General features: G+C 34.0%; 1 pseudogene; it reads left to right on the forward strand.

Annotated features, from left to right (window-relative positions):
• The first annotated feature begins 12999 nt into the window (after window positions 1-12999).
• Window positions 13000-15784, forward strand: LOC131046153 (disease resistance RPP13-like protein 4; annotated as a pseudogene).
• Window positions 15785-16137: the final 353 nt, after the last annotated feature.

Consider the following 16137-nt stretch of genomic DNA (forward strand, 5'->3'; position numbering starts at 1 on the left):
AAATGCTGACGAAGGAAACACAATAGAACCATTTAATTCAGGTGCATCTTCTAATTCATTATTGGATACAAGTATGTCTCCACAGCCCTCTGTTTTTTCTCATGAAGAAATTGGTGATTTAGTAGAAGCAGGTTACTTATTAAATGAAATTCTAGTTGAAAATCAAACCCCAAATGAAATTAGAAGTCAAGTTGAAAGTGAAATTGAAATCCAAATTGAAACCCCAACTGAAACTAGATCCCAACTTGAAACTGAAATTGAAACCAAATTTGAAACTCCAAATGAAATTAAAAATCCACCTGCAACTAAAACCAATAATGTGTATGTAGACATGGAAACACCAATTGAAAATGAAACATGTTTGAATGATAATCAAATGAATGAAAATTTTGAAATTAAAAGTGATGTACTAGACAACCTTCCTGGCTTGGTTTCATGGAGACAGACTAGGACACATGCAAATAGACTGTTTAGACATTTTTTTTATAATAAGAAATTTGGGTTTCAATGTCAATTAATGGTACAACTAATTAAAATGACTAAAATGCGAAAAGTGATGAAGAAGTTGGGCTTTTATGTCAAACCCAAGAAGAAGGAGGAGTCTTTAAAACAAGTTGTATCGACTGTTGCTAGCACCTTTGATACAATTGGAAAGAAAATTCATTTTGAAGATAAAAATGTGGCACGACAGACAATAACAACAGCTTTAGTAAGCCAAACAACTTCTAATAAAAGAATGATGAGTAACATAAGTGGATATCTTAATATTCATCGCAAAACTTTGTCAAGAGCTGTAAAAAGAAGAGTTAATTTTGAAAGTGATTCGGCAAACAAATTGTGGACTTTTAGTGGTAGACTACCAAGATCTGATATGAAACTTACTGGTGAAGTCAAAAATTTGATCGAAAAATTCTGGCATGATAATACGAGAGTATCACCTAATGTTAGAGATGTTCTTAAACTAAGAGTTGGGTCAAAAATTTGTGATCTACATCCAAAACACCTATTGGACATGACTCAAACTGAATTGTATAAAATTTTTTTGGATGATAAAGTGTTGAATATTAGCATTTGTCAAAGGTCTTTTGAAAAGTGTAAACCTTGGTATGTTCGAATTAACAAGGAAAGAGTCACATGTTGTTGCAAAACTCATGTTCAATTTCGCTACCATTATGATGTATTTCGATATATACGTGTTACCATGCATAGTAATGGAATGTTCCAAGAATGTGGTATAAATGTACCACCTGAAACTATAAAGGAGTTTATTTCAAGTTTGTTTTGCAACCCACTAAATGAACAAAATTTCCTTTTCAATGCATGTGTTTCTGGTGTATGTGATATATGTGGCAATCTTGCATTGTTGGACGAATGTTTGCATGAAAATCTTTCAAATGATTTTGGACAACAATTAATTGATGTTAAAAGATTTAAAACTATTGAGTATCCATTGAAGGATGGAAAGGTTGGAAAACAATGCGATCTAATCACTGAAAATGTTAGTGTTCATGCATTTATGAATGAATTCAAGAGTAACATCATACCTAAATATGTTAAACACACTCAAAATACTAGATGGCTCGATGGTCAGTTTCAAATATGTAAGGATGCATTTCATGTTGGTAGTATACTTTCGGTTGTTGACTTTGCAGAGAACTACACGCTTGCACCACAAGATGAGGTACAATCACAATACTACAATTCAGTGCAGGTATCAATTTTTGTCCATATTGTCTATAGGCATGCACCAGATAGTACACAAGAGGATCGTAAAATTTTGAGAGAGTACCATTTCTATATGAGTGATAATAAATTACACTCATCTGAGTTTGTCCAATTTTGCTTCAAGACCTTTTTTCAGAATTTGAGGGAGAGAGAAATTCAGATGACACAACATCTAATATGGTCTGATAATTGCACAGGGCAATTCAAGAATGCTAGAATGTTTTATTGGTTGAGTACGATTCATAAAAAAACTAATATTGAACACATTTGGAGTTTTTTTGAGGCTGGACACGAGAAAGGAGAACATGATGGTGCTGGTGCATGTGTTAAGAGAGCCCTTTGTAGAGAGCAACTCAAATTCAAGGAAAAGGCTAAATTTAAAAATGCAAGTGCAAATTTATCCACAGGATCAAGTCAGAACTCTACAATTAGACATTTCTTCTGGCTAGTTAAAGAGGAGAATATCCTTCCAAGATATGATTGTGATACAATAAATGGGTCAGCTAGATGGCATTCATTTAAGAGTTCTAATTCTAACACTTGGACTATATGGTCTAGAGAGCTTGCATGTTTTTGTCAATTTTGTGTTGCAGGTGAATGAGAAGAATGCGAGAATGCGGAATGGGTCGAAGAATGGCAACACAAATCCTTAACACTTACTGAGACACAATATGAAGATGTTAGAAGAAATGAAGACCCAATTCATGCATTTGCATCAGAAGATTATGATCGTGTTTCAGACCTCATACAACCTGGTAATTTAATTCAATTTATTGTTTATAACTTTAAATTATATATTTTTATGTATTGTCATATAATTTATGATTACATGTTTGAATTATAAATTCTAACAAGTTTTATTTCTACACTTTGTACTTAAATTTGTTTTATAGGACATGTGTATGTTGTTGTTGCACCTGAGGATAATGATGAGTAGGTTGAGTATTGGCTAGCTAGATGTGTAGAACCTAAGAAAAAGTTGATATGTGATCAAGTAGATGATGATGGTTTTTAGTATCTAGTTGGGTTTGTTGTGGTGGTTGGTACATGGCTACGCAAATACTTAACAAGAAGGAATGGCTTACCAGCTTATGAAGACTACCAATCAGAAAAGAAGATTAAACACTATTCTCATTTGGTGGTGGCAACAAACATCAAATTAGAAAGATACAAAGGTAGACCTACTAATAAGGTATTGTGGACACTTTCAATAGAAGAGCATGAGGCAATCATAGACGCATTGCAGAAGAGAGAGGATGCAGATGGTACATTGGGTTGAATCAAATTTATATGCATGTAAGTTTGTGTTACTTGTGTGAACTCTTTTATATTTAATCATGATAATTGTTTTTCTTTCCCTTTAACATTGTATTTGTCTACATTTGATACAATTTTGGTTTCATAAACAACATTGCATTAGTTATCTTCTTCTTAATGTTATTTTGTGCACATTGTAATTGTGTTACAATTGAATTCTAATTTTTTATGATATATTTATTTTATTATAATCTCTTCATAGATTAATTGTAAGTTCAAAGATAGAATTATGTCTTAAATATGACCTGACTCTATATTTATCATTGTATGACAAATCTATATTTATAGTGTACTTTTTTATTTTAGTACCATGAAGTCCATGCTTTTCATACCACTACTATCTGGACTAATAAACCATCAATACACTAGTAAAGTAGTGTGGTCAACTTAAGAGGAAAGTCGATACTATGTTTGTAGCTTCCTAATAATTTGGTTAGCCTTAATTCCATCAATCTATTGGATTCCCCTATGAGATTCATTTATAATTAAGAAGTCGATACTTGTGTGAACTCTTTTAAATATTTAATCATGATAATTGTTTTTCTTTGTCCCTTTAACATTGTATTTGTCTACATTTGATACAATTTTGGTTTCATAAACAATATTGTATTAGTTATCTTATTCTTAATGTTATTTTGTGCACATTGAATTATAAACTGTTGCACTATAATGACAAGTCTTGAAATAATAATTTAATAAGGAAATGACATTAAAACAAGTCCAAATAACATAATAACAAAACAATGTATCACATATATAATCACTAGAGTGTGCCAAATCATATAGCACGACCTGATATCATAATAGCAAGGAAATGACATAATAGAAAGTCCTATATATAATCACATAACACATAACAACAAGTCCTATATATAATCACATAATAACAAGTCCCAAGATAACATAACAAGTGTCATCATAAAAAGTCCACAATACAATAACATAACATGATTTAAAATATACAATCTAAGAACTCGCGTGCATCTCATCTGCAGTCCTCTTCACTCCCTGTGAAGGTGTCTGAGATGAATCATCCTGCTGCACGTGGTCCTGAGATGCACCATCCTGTGTTTGTGCAATATCAGTGTCTGCACCCTCCTATGCATTATTAAAATATTTTACATGAGAAGAAATTACTTGCATAATTCACTTATAAAGTAATTAAATACTAAATTTTTTTAAATAAATTACCATATGACCGTGCTCGACAATGCCCTCACTGATACGTGGAGGTCCACTATCATGAACAAGAAAAGTGGTCGTAGCCAAGTCCTGCAAAAAAAAACATTGTATATCAATTTTGATAATCCATATAAAAGCCAGGTACACAGTATAAACAAATTAGAAATTATTTTTGTAATCATCATGCCTCAAATGATAATGTCGATGGTTGCATCTGGCTCAACCCCATAGTCGTACCAATATTGGTAGTGGTGTGGACTTGAACAACATATATAAAGCATGAATCAAACTTGTATATATACATAAATTATAAAGTATATATATATATATATATATATATATATATATATATATATATATATATATATATATATAATCATAGAAAATCATACATCTGATGCAGGGAAAGTAACTGATGGTCAAAGGCGTACATGTGATGCACCATCAAATGATCCAGAAGCCTATAATTGCAAAAAATAATGAACATGAATCAAAGTTGTACTTAAATTAGTAAGCATGTAAACACTTCAAATTAATGGATGAAAAACATACTAGTGGTATATGAGGCTGAGCCTCAGTGGTTCATGGGTCACCTGAAGAAGTACCCACCTCAGTGCTACATGAAGCACCCTACAAAATTGAAAAAATGTATATCATATGTAAATCATTACATTAAAAAATTTATTGTTTATTTTAAATGTACATATCAATACAGTCTATCTAGATGAAAGTGCATACCGTAAATGGGGCACCAACATCTCTAGGTATTGAGGTAACATGCTATCGGTTCCTCAATGATGTGGTGTAATCCATCCTCTGTTCAGAAAAAATTGACTCATGTTATGGTTCATATGTGTATATATAAGGAATTTAATATTGCACTGTAAATTATACAAATAAATTTGTTCCTCTCTAGGCTGATCATCATCTGCCCACAGGAGATCAACATATGAAGAGACGACATCAGTATGTGCAACCTCCTCAGCATCATCATAACCACCATGGGTGGCATCAACATCATCAAAATCATCATCTCCTCCAGGGGCAGCCTCACTCTGTGGACCCCTACATACATCCCCACAACTTGTGCAAACATGTGCTAAGCAGGGGGTAGCCCTCACCTTAGGCAACTGCTACACCAAATTGCCCGACAGGACACTCAATTAACCTAGAGCAGAATCCACTGCTCGATGATGGGAAGGTGCTGGAACAACTGGTGATGGAAGAGGAACCAATGGATCATCGCGCACATGATTTATAACCCTGTCGCTCAATTTTTCTCCTGGCCTATCCTGGGGCATGCCTCTCCCAACCCCCTGAAAAGATCTAATATCAAAGTAATTGGGCTTTTTGCCCAATTCAAATTCCGCCCATAATTTCTTCAAAAAATACATTGGGACCTCATGATTGGAGTGTGGTGGATGGTCCTCTCCCAAAAGTGGCTAGCAATGCCTGGGTGCCTACACCATCGAATAGAGATCCGTGGCTTCTTCGGATCTATCTCTTCACCCGTCTTAGGGTTCACAAAATATTTTTCAAATCTATTTTTGTTATTTTTAAATCATTAACTTGTTTGTATGTGAGGCCATCTGTGTAAAATGCACGCAATCCCTCACGCCAGCTACGATAGCTATCTAACTCACTATCTAATGCCTGCATAGACTGTACAATGCCTTGCATACTATCTGCAAGGCGTAACAACTGAGGGGGTGGATGAGGCTCATGCCTAATAGTGTGGATATCTCTAATCAGAGCATCAATATTTGTCCTAATTGTCTATCGCAACTGCTCTGGTGGAGGTGGAGGTGGAGGTGGAGGTGGAGGTGGAGGTGGAGTGGAGGTGGAGGGGGTGGAGGTGGAGGTGGTACTATACCTAATAGCTCATCTATCTCAAACTCTTCCATCATGTGAAAATAATCTGCATATATATACAAACATGAAAAATTACAATTACAATTACAAACATGAAAATTTACAATTACAAACTATTTAATTTGCATTTCACCTTCCAAAAAAACTTATAATTAAATACAATTTAGCAACTTAAATATAAAGAAAGGAAACTCACATAGATCTATAATATTATTAATAGGTGGATAATAATAAGCATCATTTAAAAAATATTATCCACTTAAATCAAAGTATAAGAAAAATTCTACAAAATAAAACATCATAATGCCTATGCAACTCAAACAATACTTTTTAACATCTAAAGATGAATTAGTATAAGTTCCATCAAAATCATAAAAATAATCATAAGTTAAAGTCATAAGTTATATCTATGAACTTGTCAATACATGTACTACTAGTAGTAGTACACTAAGTTGAAGCTTGAATAAATGACCATTTTTTGTGAATTCACATTCTAGTCATTTACTTGGACATCTTGGCACTTGAAAATGACCGTCTTACATGAGATGAATTTGTTTGATATGTTTTATATGCATTAATTTTATTGATTTTTTAAGGTTTTATTTGAGGAGGCATCATAGGTTTCTCTATTCATCCTTTTGTGGTAAAATTAGAAAGGGATAACTATGATTCTTTTGTAAAATGGTATCTTCATAAGTTTTAGGTGGTTTAATCATTTTCCTTTTATGTATGGAGTCATACCTAAACTAGAAACACTAGAAAATATATAATCTTGGTGTAACATCATTGACCATGTAGGAGTGATTTGATCTAGTATCAAGATCATGATTCTATGTGTATTGCATTGGATATTGATTTCCCCTACACACTTTGGAATAGACTTTAGGAGATCCATGGAGACCCTCATATCTCTCCATTCCTAGAGGATCCTATTGTAGATTGTTTCATTCCCTTTGTAGATGAAGATCACATACCCTTCGATGATGATACTTAAGAGGAAATTCATTATATCATATTAAATAATTTATTTATTTAAGATCAACTTTTATTTACATATTAAATAATTTTCAAAATATATTTTAATTATGTACATCAATTATATCAATTAGAATAAACATTTGGTAATGAAATACAAGCAATTATCATAAAAAATTTAGAATCAATTCATTCTAAATGTAAAATGATACATACACATATAAATATATAATCAGTTTTTTAATTTAATATATACTTGGCAAAATAAATTTATATAGACGTGTAAATTTTTAAGTAATTTAGTGGGGTTTATAATGAAACCTATCCAAGAAAATTTGTCATATATTAGAATACATAACTCATCTACCCTATATAGACACCACCCTCAACTCTCCCTTCTTGTTGGTTCTTATTTTACTATTTCAATTAATGCTTTCACATAATATAATACATTCACTTCCAACACACACTCTACTGTTTTCATGTGCATTTTGCAAACCAACCAACACTTTACTAATATTGCTACAATAAGATTGCAATACCTCAAACTCTTGATGTACACCTTCTATTTATGCTTTCTTGCTTTCCATTTATACTTTCTTGATGTACACCTTCTATTAATACCTCAAACTCTTGATGTACACCTTCTATTTATGCAAGTAGGTCACTAAGTCCAATCCTTTCGAGAAATCAACAAACATTTCTTAGACAACCCTACCTTGATTCTCCCTTAACAATTTTCATGTCCATAATTAAAAGGAGTCTTAAGATCCATTTTCATAAGCCTACATTAATAATGAACATAATTAGGTTGAAGAAAAACCCCTCTTAGATAAAAAAATTTGTGATGTTGCCTACCTCCATACTTGTCTCAAGCATCATAGGTAGTTGGGAGCTTATTCATAATTCTTAGTAACATGTGATGGATTATAAACATGATACTTCGCAATTGATAATAATTCTATTTCATCTAAAATAATTACATATTCCCACCATTGTGCAAACTATGCACTAAAGAATTACAAGGTGATTATTGCCTAGTGATAGATATTGGTATAACAAATTACATTTTATTACAAATTGGTATAAGATAAACCAAATAATTATAACATACACTTTCATGGCCTACCCTTATATTGACATGTATGAAAACATAATGATCTAGTGATTGTATTAGTTGATATCCACTTGTAGCCTAGACAATTCCTACACTATCTACAATGACCCATTTCTAATCATAGCCAATCCTCTTGATCATGCAAAAAAATGGGCCACCATGCCCTATACATGAGGTCTTAATTATTAGTTGTTATCATTAAGACCAACACTAACACTACCCTCAATGGTCTTCCACCATACTTGTATAGGCCTTAGTTCAATACTCTAACCAATATATTTTTGACACATTATGACACAATGATGGTGCATAATTTTGAGAGGTCACCTAAACACAATGACATAGATAAAATTCAGGGGCTCCTCAACATTTCCCTCACTATATTCTATGCCCCTCTAATGCCAATCCCTTTTACTCATTTGCATTCTTCATTCTTGATGTGGATTTGGCCATGTGCGTATGATTGTGCCATTTACATTTTGAATGTAAATCTTTCAGTTTTACTTTGATCTTATTCTAGATGATTCATTTGTTGCATTGTATGCCCCTGAGTGTTTATTGTTTGCTTAGTTTGATATATGTTTTGTTATTGCTTTGGACCTATGATGTGTTGGATCGCCTTATGGTGATTTGTAATTTTGTAGTTACATTGAGATGAATGATGATCTATTATACCTTTGCTGATTATGATAGACTGAAAACCAAAAAAAAACTAAATTTAACTCTAAAAGCTCCAATCAAAAACTAAATATATGTTCCATTTGATACAACACTGCTAGGAAAAACATTGATCACTAAGCACCATTTAATTTAGGGTTTAGGGTTTAGGGTTTAGGGTTTAGGGTTAATCAACCAAGATAGTCAAATTTAGGGTTAATCAACCAAGATAGTCAAATTTCTCCTAGGACTTGTTCATTTTTTTCTATTTAGGGTTTAGTGTTCGTTTTTCTATTCAGGGTTTATTGTCTGTTTTTTGCATCTAATGTTTATTGTTCATTTTTCTGTTCAGGGTTTATTGTTTGTTTTTTGCGTCTAATGTTTATTCATTTTTTTGTTCAGGGTTTATTGTTTGTTTTTTGCGTCTAATGTTTACTGTTCGTTTACGTTTTTGTTTTTTGTTTCTTGTTTTTTTCCTACGGTTTAAATACTATTCATGTTTTTTGTTTTTTTCCTACGATTTTTACTATTCATGTTTTTTGCAATATTTGAAAACTGAAAACTATTTTAAACATGAAATAAAAGAAGATTTTCAAACATTAAAACATAAAAATAAAAAAATAACAATACATTAACATTTTTTTATGAAAAACAATAAAAATAAATAAAATAGAATATAAAAAATAAAGCTAAATACCTGGAAGGAGGTAAAAATGGTCTAGGGGGTTAGCTGAGGTGAAAAAAATGGGTACCCGTGCTCCTCAGAAATGCCTACCCGTTTTCCAAACAGTAAAAATGATGGGAAAATGGTTTTAAAAAAAAAAAAAACATTTAAAAAACGGACGCTTGTTTATTTCAAATCAGGAAAATGGTTAAAAAAAATAAATAAATACATTTCAAAAACGGACGCCCATTTTTTTCAAATCGGGTGCCCAATTTGAAATAAATGAGCGTCCGTTTAGCTTTGGGCACTCGTTGCTAAACAGATGCCCAATTTTTGTTGGCTTGGGCACTCGAAGCTAAACGGGTAAAAATCAGGCACCCATTTCTAGCGGGCTCATTTCCCAACCTAGACTTCCGCGGGATTGGGACCCAACTCTGTATGTTTACCCATATATATATATATATATCCTTTTATCCTCTCATATCTCTTTATCTATCTCTCTTTTAGTTCTCATATATCACTATGTTTCCCTCTCCTCGTCTCTATATTATTTAAATCAATTAATTTTGTAAGATGGTTTCCCACTCTCACACCCTCTATCTCTTTCTCCCTATCTCTCCCCCCTCTCTATCTATATCCATATCTCTCTACCTCTACATCCCTATCTCTCTCTTTCCCTACCTCTCTCTATCTCTCTATATCTCCCTCGATCTCTCCCTCTCTCTACCCATATCTCTCTCTAACTCTATATCCCTATCTTTTTTCCTGTTTATCTCTCTATATTGCTATATATCTATCTCTTTCTATCCATATCTTTTTATTTCCATCTCCCTATCCCTCTTTTTCTCTCTCCCTATCACTCTCTATATATCTCTCTCTCTCTATCCATATGTTTCTTTACCTCTATATCCATATTTCTGTAATTCTATTTCTATATCTCTATCTCTTTATGTATCCCTCTATATAGATCTCTATAATGTCCCCACTCCCTCTCTTTCCAAATATATCTATCTCTCCCTCTTTTTTATCTCTTTCCATTGCTACCTATTTATCTCTCCATCTCTCCATCCATATTTTTTCGTATCTACTTCTCTATGTCTATCTCTCTCTATGTCCCTCTCTCTCTCTCTCTCTCTCTCTCTCTCTCTCTCTCTCTCTCTCTCTATATATATATATATATATATATATATATATATATATATATTCCCCCTTCCATCTCTTTCTATCTCTATCTAAATGGCCTACCAAATGACCTCATGGAGTACACAAGTATATACAAAAAAAGGATCTAACTTTTTCCTAATTGACATTCCACACCTCATCGACGTACCCATTGCACACTAAGGTGCAATTGCTAGTTAGAAAAAGAGGGGGGTGGTGTGGCAAAATGTGTGAATTTGTTATACTAATTGACTATTTTAATCTAGTTATATATTTATTACTATCCAACAACTCATTTTTATAAAAAAATTACATGTCTTACACTATTTTATGTAAAAAACAAATCACTTATCTGTATGTGAATTTTTTTTTACTCCATGCTACTTCTTTTATATATAAAATTTAGATAAGATCCTTCAATTTTATTTTAAATTTGTTGATGCTATTTTATATTTATGATATCCATAACTTCACAATGATTTTAGATTTATAAATTTGATCACATCTTAAATTTAAATATTTTTTATTAATATATTTTTAAAATAATTTTTAAATATAATATATTTAATAATAATTTAAACATATTTTTTCTTGTATTATGACTCAATTTATTTATTGACAAACTTTGAATTATCCATGAACATCACAAAAAACAACATTTTGAAAATAAAGATGTTCTTTTGCTAATTATTTGAAGTCAAAATAATATACAATAAAATGAAGCGGATAATCTCCAAAAAAAAACAACACTTCATACAGTTTTTAAAATCCATAAAACAAAATGGAGTTTTGTGAAATTTTCAAAAATGAAATATTCATGCTCTACATCATCATTGTTGTTAAGGTACAAAAAAATCTGACTTTTGCATATCGTAAAGATTTTTTTGATTATATGAAGATTAATCTTACCCAATAAAATGTAGAAATAAAAAGACTTATAAAGTCCATAAGATTAAAAAAAAACCTTATAAAAGATATGATTATGAGGAGCTACCATTTCCTCCCATTTTCCATAAAGTTGGCCCGTTTCTCAATTAAATTTTCTCCCTTTGAGATACACCAAGATGTACCAAAACTTAATATTCATTTAATTATTTCACCCCGTGAAAGAGGGAGAGAACAGACGGTATTAATTACCTAACAATTGACCAACGTAGACTTTGTTGAGCAAGTGGCCACCATTGCACTTACCTCCGCACCTTCTTAATTAAGATCAGACCACTCAGTAGGTAGAAAAGACAAAGCTCATATTTTTTGCATTACACGGCATTGAATCCTCCATTAGACAACATCAAACTTATGTCAGGACATATTCTTGATTGCCCCTTTAGCGCGTTCCATGTGGAGTGTCATGTTTTCGATCAGAGGCATCTTTGAAATTTAAGCAGTTTCCACTTGGTCTTTAAATGCAGCCCACTCAAATATCGGTGAGAACATTATTTCTTGCGTGACATGGCATTGAAGAAATCCTCCATTAGACAACATCAAACTTATGTCAGGACATATTCTTGATTGCCCTTTTAGCGCGTTCCATGTGGAGTGCCATGTTTTTGATCAGAGGCATCTTTGAAATTTAAGCAGTTTCCACTTGGTCTTTAAATGCAGCCCACTCAAATATCGGTGAGAACATTATTTCTTGCACGACATGGCATTGAAGAAATCCTCCATTAGACAACATCAAACTTATGTCAGGACATATTCTTGATTGCCCCTTTAGCGCATTCCATGTGGAGTGTCATGTTTTCGATCAGAGGCATCTTTGAAATTTAAGCAGTTTCCACTTGGTCTTTAAATGTAGCCCACTCAAATATCGGTGAGAACATTATTATGGGTATTTATTAATTATATTTTAGTATTCATATATTTTAAATGGTACATCAGATTTTGATGATATTTTTGTTGTGAAATCTATTATGAAATGGGTCAATTATGATCCAAAAAACTTTAAAATGAACTGTTATGAGACATAAATTTTATTAATGAATTTTTAATTATTTATTTTTTGATTTTTTAAAATTAATAATTAAAAAATTAAACATGCAAGAAATATTCTCTTCCGTATGGGGTGCTCTTCCCCTACCTAGGTAGTAATAGCGAGTTCAGCTTTGTTCACTCTTCACAGTTTGCTTTTGCGACTCCAAATACACACTTTCTCTACGCGGTGAGCTACGGCATGATGCTTCGCCGGGACCGCTTTTTTTGGTTGGAAGTTATATTCCGTGCACTAAATCCATTTTTGCTGCATTCACCGACAATTCTTTTAATTATTGACTTTTGATTGTCGAAGATAAACGAATATCCACAGATATATGTTATAAAATTGGAACAAGCAATGGCTTTAATTAAGCTGAATTTAGAATTAATGCTCAACTTTCTATCTGCTGAGAGCCGTAGATAACATATTAAACATGGCCGGTGCAATTGCAGAAGGTGTTATTGTCAAACTTACGGAGATGATAGTCCAACAAGCAGCTCAGGAGGCAGAACTGGTTTGCAACTTCACCAAGGACTTTGAATGGTTGAAGAACACACTCAAAACTGTAAGCGGTGGGCTGAAATATGTGGATGCACTTTTTACCCAAGATGAGGACATCAAAGCATGGCTTGACAAAGTTAGGGACTTTGTCTGGGATGCAGAGGACATTGTGGGAGAGTGTGCTGTTCGCTCTCTTAACGCTAGATCTGTAACTCAATTCTGTGTTTGTAGTCCTCATGAAATGCTTTTCCGCTACAGAATAGGGAAAAAAATCCATGCAGTGAAAGAAAGAATCAGTTCAATTGAGAGAGATGGAAAGCAGCTGAAGCTTTTCCGTGATTTAGTGCAGCCATCAAAAAGTGCAGCGGGGAGAGAAGTGTGGAAGGGAAATAGTCTTCCACCCAAGGATTCACACCCTGTAGCGATTGAGTCGAAGCTTCAACACCTCATATCCTTGATAGATGAATCAACTGTTTCAGTCATTGCTGTGGTGGGGATGGGCGGAGCAGGAAAGACATTTCTTCTCCAAAACGTTTTTGACAGAATCAAACAAAGGTATGACCATTCAATCTGGTTTTCCATATCACAGTCATACTCTGTTCATAAATTACAGTGTGATTTAACTTCACACATGGGAGATTTAGAGGTTAGGGTGAAGGATGTAAGTGATGAGCGAGCGGCCGAGCTTATTCACGCCGATTTACTGGGGACAAAGTCTCTTATTGTGCTGGATGACGTATGGAGTGCAACCAGAGAAGTCAATATCGTTACAAGTCTTGGTCTTCCAATTGGCCATGAGAGCCAATGTAAAGTTGTGGTTACAACGAGAAGCAAGGAGGTTTGTCAAAACCTTGGTGCTTTCCTTTACCAGATGGAGCTTTTATCAGAGCAAGAGAGTTGGAAGCTGTTCTGTACTCATGCTTTCAGAGGTGATTCCCCCCCATGTCACCTTAAAGATATAGCTCGTCAAATTGAAAAGCAATGTGGGAGGTTACCATTGGCTCTCAAGTTAACAGGAGCTTCTGTCTCGGCTTCACCGAAATAAGCCAATGGAGCTCCAAATTGCGTCAGCTCGTTAAGGTTGTTGATGTTAACACAGACCCAGTTATACAGATTCTTAGATTGAGTTATGACTCCTTGCCTACAGCTCTTAAACCATGTTTTTCTTATTTGTCCTTCTTTCCAGAGGATGAGAAAATAGATTGCGAATATCTTATAAATCGCTGGATAGCGGAAGGATTCATTCCCCATGTAGAAGAGCAGTGGGATGTTGCTTGGGGTTATTTATATCAATTGGCCAATGTGTGTTTGCTGGAAGTATGGGAAGATGACAATCTAATCAGATATTGCAAGATCCATGACTTGCTGCTCGATTTGTCAGTTGATATATCTAAAGAAAACAGATGTGCATTTGCTGTTGAAGATAGCTTTACATCTGTGAAGAGAATTTTACTGGGCAGAAAAGAGTTAGATGATGGAGCCATTGCACAGAGCAGGGCCTCTTGTACCAGGGCCTCTTGTACCAGGGCCCTTCGCACTCTGTCATTATATAAAAATCCCATTGAAAAGATTGAGGCAAGTTTCTTCAGGCCTATGAGATTATTAAGGGTTCTCGACCTTAGCGAGACTAATATCTCCACACTAACCCATTGTGTTGGAAAGCTGAAACTTCTCAAGGTTTTAAATTTATCACGCACAAGAATTGCGGAGGTACCAATCTGTGTGAGAAGCCTTAAGAGTCTTGTACTGCTCGATTTATCTATGTGCCAACAGCTGCGAAGGCTCCCTGATTGGATTGGAGAACTCAAATGTCTCGAGCATCTGAATATAATTGCTTGGCATGATGAGCTGCGGAGTCATATGCCCAAAGGAATATCAGAGCTGGTGTCTTTGCGGGTCCTGAGATCAGATTCTTTATGGCTCTCTGTTGAAGAGGATGGATTGCTAAAGCTCGACGATGTAGCCATATTAACCCGCCTCCAAGAATTATGCTTAACTATAAGGCATGAAGAGGAATTGAGGAGTATCGAAGATGGAATCCTCCGTCATCTAGTCAACATGAGCCGTATGTCAGTATCTGGTTTCTCCACAGAATCGCATTTACCGCAGAATATCACTGCCCTGAAAGATCTCCATACCCTTGAATTGAGGAAATTTGCAGTGCCCAATTGGATGTGTAAGCTAACAAATCTAAGGCAACTCATATTATGGGATTGCAAAGGTGAGAATTATCCACCATTAGAAACACTGCCGAACCTGGTTCGCTTGGCATTATATGGTAATGTGAGTTGCAGAGAATTACCAGAGGATTTTGGAAAGACATCTGGGTTTCCCAACCTACGTTTTCTGACTATATCGGGCTTCCCTCTTTTGGAGAAGTTGCCCGATTTTGAGGATGGAGCGATGCCCGTCATGGAGAACTTCCGTCTAGTTCTATGCCCAAGAATGAAGAAAGTTCCACAGGGATTGGAACGTTTGAGAAGATTACGAGAGTTCTACTACAGAGGAACAGGAACCGATGAATTTAGAGAGAGATTGAATGAAGGTGGGGAAGTCTGGATTAAAATGAAGGAAAAAAATCCGTATGTACGGATCAGACGGGGTTTAATCTTTTCTTGAATTATTTTGTAATTTATGAGTTTAGCCTATGTTGGTACAAAGTTAATATTTTGGTATACATACATTTTTCATAAATAATATTTTATTATTATTATTAGCACTTGTATCTTAATGAAGTGCAATAGTTATGCTGATAGTAAGAATAGTTATGCTGATAGTAAGATATGCTTTGGACAATATATTGAAGAGCCCACAAAAGTTGAAAGAAATGGACATTCCTCTCCATTAGAATCTTTGAATGATAAATTGGAATGTATTCCGTTTGAAAATTTTATTTTGTTAACAAAAACTGCTTGAAGCATTGTGGTTGCTCCCTTTGTGTTTATGTTAGAGCATGGTTTCTATCCGTTGCAGTTTCATGTACTCAGATTG

Source organism: Cryptomeria japonica, chromosome 4 (assembly GCF_030272615.1).
Source record: "Cryptomeria japonica chromosome 4, Sugi_1.0, whole genome shotgun sequence".
Classification (NCBI taxonomy): domain Eukaryota; kingdom Viridiplantae; phylum Streptophyta; class Pinopsida; order Cupressales; family Cupressaceae; genus Cryptomeria; species Cryptomeria japonica.